Genomic DNA, 6,727 nt, shown 5'->3' with positions numbered 1-6,727 from the left:
CACGGGGCTGGTGGATACTGAAAGAGGAGCCTTGGAGGGGTCTGGAGTTCTGACTTGTTAGGTAAATCTATGACACCTCGTAGTCTGCGTGTCTGTTTCAAGATGAAAATGTGTGCGTGCCTGGGATCTTTCCTTTCTAGTACTTACCTGGTTGCTGTCACCTGGCTCGGACGCAACAGGACATCCTCCGTGAAGCCTCTCTCACCAGGCTGTTCTTAGGCTCCCATGAGGCCTTGCGTGGACTTGACTGCCCGGTCTTAGCCTTGATCATTTTTATGCATCACACGGTCTGCATGGCTCTCGGCTCCACCCTCGGGCTGACTCACTCTTTCAATATGGCTCAGAGAGTTTGATTTAATTAAACTTGGCAGCTGTCAAGCCTGCAGGACCTCCCCTCCCGGCTTTGGAAGAAGGGTGCCAACCATCCACGTGGGGCCCCTCTTCTGTACCTTTGCTTATGAAGCAGACCAGCATTCACTCTTCCTTTGCCAGAAGTAACCGGATTTAGTCACGTGGATCTGGAAATCGGCCGCTCTCGGTTTAGCTGCAGCCAATTTGTACTCTCGAGGTTCATCTGGGAGAGCGTGCAGCCTCCCCACTAATGAGTACGATCCCGCAGAGGTCGCTGGCGAAAGCAGCCAGCGCGCGCTCTCTCCCTCAGTGTGGCCTTGACAACACTGATTTCTCTTCCTACGCCTCACACGTTTATCTTCAGAATACAAATGATCACATCTTCCTCCCAGCCCATCTCCAGGGACACGGAGGAGTTGCATTGTCAATGGCTCCCTGAGGTCTAGGGCCGCGGAGGGGGAGGGGCGGCACTGGTTCCCTGCGGTGTCCCTGGTTTGCCCAGAGAGGATCTACTGATGCCTCTTAAGTGTGAGCACTTCCTTTTCTGCTTCTTTCATCCAAACTTACCCAACACAACAGTAAACTACGGGAGTGAGGCGCTTCTATTTCCAAAGAAGCTCTGTCTGGCTGCTGGAGGAAACTGGCTTGACTGGCTGCTCTCACTAGTCAATGCTCTCACTGTACCACTGTGCAACCCAGGAAGCAGAGGCTGCTCCAGAAAGCGAGCAGTTACAGCTAGAGGACCTTACTGTGCATCCGTAGTAAGATGCTTAGATGGGGGTGCTGGGGTTGTGGTGAACCAATATCTGCCACTGACTGATGTCTGTCACTTGCTTGCCCCAAAGTAAGGTCCTTTTAGTCCAAAGGAAAAAACAATGCAGGGGCAGGAATTGTTTTGTGAAAACAAGGGCTACCACCGGGCATTGGTGTTTTGTGTTGTAATTTTAATAAATGAATAAGGTGTGTGTGTGTGTGTGTGTGTGTGTGTGTGTGTGTGCATGTGCGTGTGTGCGTGCCTGTGTGTGTGCGTGTGTGTGTATGTGCACGTATGTATGTATGTACGTGTGTATATGTGCATGTGTGTACGTGTGTGTGCACGTTTGTGTGCATGTGTGCTCGTGCCAGGGGTCAGTTCGGGTTGCCTTCATCACTTGCTCCCACATAATTTTTGAGACAGGGTGTCTCTTTAAACCTGGAGCTCCCCAATAAACTAGCAAGCCCTGGGGATCTGCCCTCTCTACTTCCCTGAGCTGGACCTGGAGATCTTCCTCCCCAGAACTGGGATTACAGGTAAATGCACCGCACCCAGCTTTTTATGTGGGTGCTGGGGCTTTCAACTCAAGTCACCATGCTTTGTAATGAGTGATCCATGATTTGTACATTTAGCCGTCTCTCCAACCCCTCAAGAAATCAATAACACATCGTAGGATTTGAGCTTTAAGTCTTTCCTTCATTCATGGCCACCATCCCTCCAATTTGCATCTGGGACTACAGTTTGGATGAAAGTGGCCCCCGTGGGCTCATATATTTGAATGTTTGGTTCCCAGCTAGTGGAGCCTTGTTGGAGGTGGCTGGGGGTGGGTACTGAGGTTTCAAAAGCCCACAGTCTTACTCTCCACCTTTCTGATAAGACATACGCTCTCACTTAGCTACTGTTCCAGTGCCTGCCTGCCTGCCTGCCTGCAGCCATACTCCCCGCCATGATGATTGTGGACTGAATCTGTAAGCAGGGCTCCAATTAAGCACCTCCTTTCATAAGAAGACTTGGTCATGGTGACTTCCCAGCAACGGAACAGTAAGGGAGAAACTGCGCAATGTGGTCACTTTCCTTACGAGATGCTGGCTCTGCGGAAGTGACTGACCTCTCTGCACTGCGGGCCTCATAAGAAACTGCCCTAGACACCATGGCAAACACGCTCCTTGCTTCTTTGTAGGGTTTCATAAGTACCTCACTCGATGGCCATTCTACAAGTTATTTATCCCATGCCCTATTCAATTATTTAATTATTGGCATTTAGATTGTTCTAATTTGCTAATTACACCAATGTGTCAAAAATGGCTTCTTAACTGACCCCGCTGGATGTAAAGTGAGCCATATCTACAGGATAAATTCCTAGGTACAGACACATGGTCTGAAAGGTCTGCCCACCATTTACAGGTGGTAGGAAATTTCATTCATGTGTTAGTTATCCCCATGTATGGCTCATGTGTGCTATTTATGGCTCATGTGTATTATTTATGGCTCTTGTGTATTATTTATGGCTCATGTGTGTTAGTTATAGCTCACGTGTGCTATCCCCATGTATGGCTCATGTGTGTTAGTTATCCCCATGTATGGCTCATGCGTGCTACCCCCATGTATGGCCTGTTAGCAACTTGTCAGAGTCTCTACTGTACAACATTTCACCTTTCCATCTTTGCTTACCTTTGAACACTGGTATAGCAATGTAACTTTAATTTACCTTTATCCTAAAGGAGGCAAAAGCCATTAATTCTGTTGGAGAGATATTTGAGGGGCTGGAGAGATGGCTCCTCTGTAAAAAGTTCCTGCTACCTTGCAAGAAACCAGAGGTTTGGGTCCCAGCACCCACATCAGGTGGCTTAGAACCACCTGTAACTTCAGCTCCAGGGCATCTGGTACTGAAGATCTTCCTTTGGCGTCCGCAGATACTACACATATATGTGACACACACATACATGTGACACACACATACATGTGACACATACACAAACATTCAGGCAAACATTTATACATGTAAATAAAAAATACATAAGTTTTTTAAAAGGACAAAATATAATTACATATATATATATATATATGCATGAAAATGCACCTGGGGATTCTGCACTCAGCTTCAGGACCCAAGGAATCTGTCGTAGTCCTAGCTAGGTGAGGGATGTAACAGTGTGGCTGATCTCAGGCAGAACACCCCCCCCCTGCCCCGAACATGAGTGTCTTAGCAGTCGCTGTTCAAGAACATATGTGTGGGGGTTAGTTTTGACTAAGTTAACATCCTTGAACACACAAGGGATGATCCCTCCACCAAGTACAGCATCAGAGGTGGGGCAAGTGCAGAAGTCAGCCAGCAATATATGTCCAACACCCATTTGCTGCATCAGCAGAGGAAAGTCACCGTGCCCCACCATCCCTGTGTTCTCTGAAGTGGAGACAGTAGTTCAAAAGGTATTTCATAGCTCGTTTTTCAACCTATTCACAGATACACGAAACACAAACCAAAAACTCATGCAAGAGATGGGACAAAAATGCCCCGTTTTGACGGAAAGACACCTACAGCAACAGACAGGCAGCCTCTGACAAAGGATCACAGTAAATAACAGATCAATGTTAAATCGTGAAATTTAATTGTTAAGGTTACCAGAACCAGCGATGTTCTTTCTGCCAAACTCTTGGACCCAGAGGAGACCTGCTATCTTGAGAAAGAATCAAACGGCAGGAGGTAGGTGGTAGAGACCCCCAGATCTTCCCCTCTCTGTACTCCTGGCTAGAAAGGCCCAAAGAAAGGCGGTAACCCAGGCATCCTTTTTTGAGACGAGATACAGGGCTCTGTGCAGAGGGTAGTCCAGAGTGAAGGACTGGCACACAGCCTTGCCAGTTTCTATTACTGGCTTTGGGAAGGAGGTGTTGTTGCAGAGCTGTGAAATCTCAAACAAGCCAGCCAGGAAAAGCCCACCAACACGTGAGCGGCGGGGATCGAGAGCCACCGAAGCTCACTTAAAGCCTCTGGGTTTGATAGAGCTTTGTAGAGAGAATTCATTGGATTTTTATACTTACTTTATTTTTCCACCTCTCTTGCTTTGCAAACTCAAGATGCATAGGTTTGGAACAGTCCGGGATGTGATCCAATGTGCCTCTTCGGTCACACTGTAGGGGGGTCAGCTTGGATAAGGCTTGTATCAATCACAGACTCAGATCGGATGCAGGGGGAGGATGGGGCTGAGGAAGGTAAATCTGGACGAGAGCTTTGGAAGGTCTTTTCTGAGTACACCTCCCAGGTAAAGAGGAGCTCTAGTGTGCTCAGGTTTGACCCAAAAACCATGAACATATGGGGAACCAAGTGACGGACACAGCCCCACCCCTTGATATCTCTGGGACCACACTAGTCACTTGGCTTCTGTGCACACCTTGATATCTTTGGGACCACACTAGTCACTTGGCTCCTGTGCACTTTGGCATCTTTGTGTCTAAAATGGCTACCAGTCAATGTCTGCCTGGATTTTACAAACTTTTATAAATTGAATTTTTAACCTTTAGCTATTAAATGTTTATTTTTATTTATGCACGTGCACGTGTGGGTGCAGGGCCTACAAAGTTCAGAAGAAAACACCAACTTCTCCTGCAGCGGGAGTTACAGGTGGCTGTGGGAAGCTTGACACGGGTGCTAAGAATTGAGCTAAGATCCCCCGTGAGAGCACCAAGCACGCACTCACACGTCCACAGAAAGATTGGAAAGATCACCATCCTGTGGACTGTACTGCGTTAGGCAAAAGATTTGCAAAATGTACAGAATCCAAGACACACATGTCGCCTTAGAAATGGGCTCTCTTTCACATGCAGGGCATAAAGAAAAACTCTGAAAAATCCACCTCACCTCCTCATCTGGATGCAAATTCAAAGGCTGTGACAAGAAGGGAAAGAACATAAAGTTCGTCCCATAAAACGGGAAGCCAGTGTATTTATGCTCAAATGCAAATCTCAGAAAATACCACTGCTCATGGCTTTCCTTAAGAAAGAACAGAGGCCCTGGAGAGGAACACGTCATTTATGCTATAAATCAGTTCTGCCCTCTCGGGGCAATTGCCTGGGCCGGATGGAGCACCAGGGTTTCTAAGCCTCTTGGGTTGAATTCCTCTAAGTTCCTGAACTCACTGTCTGCCCTTGTCACCTGGGTATCAGTGGAGGAATTCAAATGCCTTGCTGGCATCCAGGCGGACCCCATAGAGCCAGGGTCCACTGTCCAGGCGTCTGCAGATGCATCTCACAGAGACCCTTGTGGGTCTTGGGACTGTGTGGCCATGTTGTAAGACGCTTCCTTCAGGATGGAAATTGTGCACATTTGCTTCCAAATGTCACCGCTAGAGTGAACATGGTCACAGACCTGCATGTGGGGGTTGGATGGTGGTAGGGTCATGGATATGCATGTGGGAGGTGTGTGGTAGTGGTGGTGGTCACTGACATGCATGTGGGGGGGTACATGGTTGGGAGGATAACAGACATGCATGGTGGGGGCTCACAGACATGCATGTAGGAGCACATGGTGGGGGTGGGATCACAGATATGCATGTGGGGGGTACATGGTTGGGAGGATAACAGACATGCATGGTGGGGGTTCACAGACATGCATGTAGGAGCACATGGTGGGGGTGGGATCACAGATATGCATGTGGGGGGTACATGGTTGGGGGGTCACAGACATACATGGTGGGGGCTCACAGACATGCATGTAGGAGCACATGGTGGGGGTGGAGTCAAGGATATGCATGTGGGGGGTACATGGTTGGGGGGTCACAGACATACATGGTGGGGGCTCACAGACATGCATGTAGGAGCACATGGTGGGGGTGGAGTCAAGGATATGCATGTGGGGGGGTCACAGACATGCATGTAGGAGCACATGGTGGGGGTGGTCACTTATTTTCTTTTGGTATTCTCTATGTAGCAGGACTTAAGGACTTTGAAGAGAAAGATCAGCTCCATCTGCACATAACCAAAGATATCTCCCAAGAGAAGTTCTGAGCTAACTGTTTGGAAAGATAACTGTCTGTCTGCTTTCTCACCAAAACTTGAACCACTAACCAGGGCTGAACCAGCCCCTGTCCTTTCTAACAGGATCGAACTCACATCACCAGGCTTGCACGGTGGGCACTCTGAGCCACCTCACCGGCTTTGGGCACTCTGAGCCACCTCACCGGCTTGCCAGCCCCCTTTTGAGCCACCTTACCAGCTTGCCGGCCCTGTCTAAGCTCTTTAGAAAACAAGTTCTCAGAAGCAAACCACCCTGAGAATGGAGCCAGCACACCTAGAGAGAGATCTGGGCTCCCTTGCTATGGATTGGTGAGGCTTGCACCAGGGGCCCCACCTCTCCCCCATTTTCTTCATCTGTAAAAGGGGTAAAGTATCCACTCACTCGGATCAGTACTCAGCAGAGCTAGCTCTCAGTTACATTATTACATTACAGGTAATGTAGAAAAGTCACCATTCCTCTGCTTTTTCCGGGGTGGTGGAGGGAGGAGGGCTTTATTTACAAAGTCAGCAATTCCAGGCCTGGGCCTTAAAGAAGCTGGGAGCCTCCATGGTAACAGATGAGCTTTCTTCCCCCCTCCCCCCGCCCCGGTCTACAGATACTAAAATTGAGCT

The 6,727-nt window shown here is 48.6% G+C and overlaps 1 protein-coding gene across 13 annotated transcripts in view; it reads right to left on the bottom strand.

Moving 5' to 3' along the window:
* Myrip (myosin VIIA and Rab interacting protein) overlaps positions 1-6,727 on the bottom strand; it is a 167,050-nt gene that overhangs the window by 56,562 nt on the left and 103,761 nt on the right. Inside the window, exon 1 of one of the 13 annotated variants that reach the window (XM_008766687.4) lies at positions 450-2,127. The gene's annotated coding sequence lies outside the window, so the exon portion shown is untranslated. 13 annotated transcript variants of the gene reach the window in all.

This window comes from Rattus norvegicus, chromosome 8 (assembly GCF_036323735.1).
Source record: "Rattus norvegicus strain BN/NHsdMcwi chromosome 8, GRCr8, whole genome shotgun sequence".
Taxonomy (NCBI): domain Eukaryota; kingdom Metazoa; phylum Chordata; class Mammalia; order Rodentia; family Muridae; genus Rattus; species Rattus norvegicus.
The sequence above is the reverse complement of the archived record's forward strand: the minus strand, read 5'-3'. Positions and strand labels throughout refer to the sequence as shown.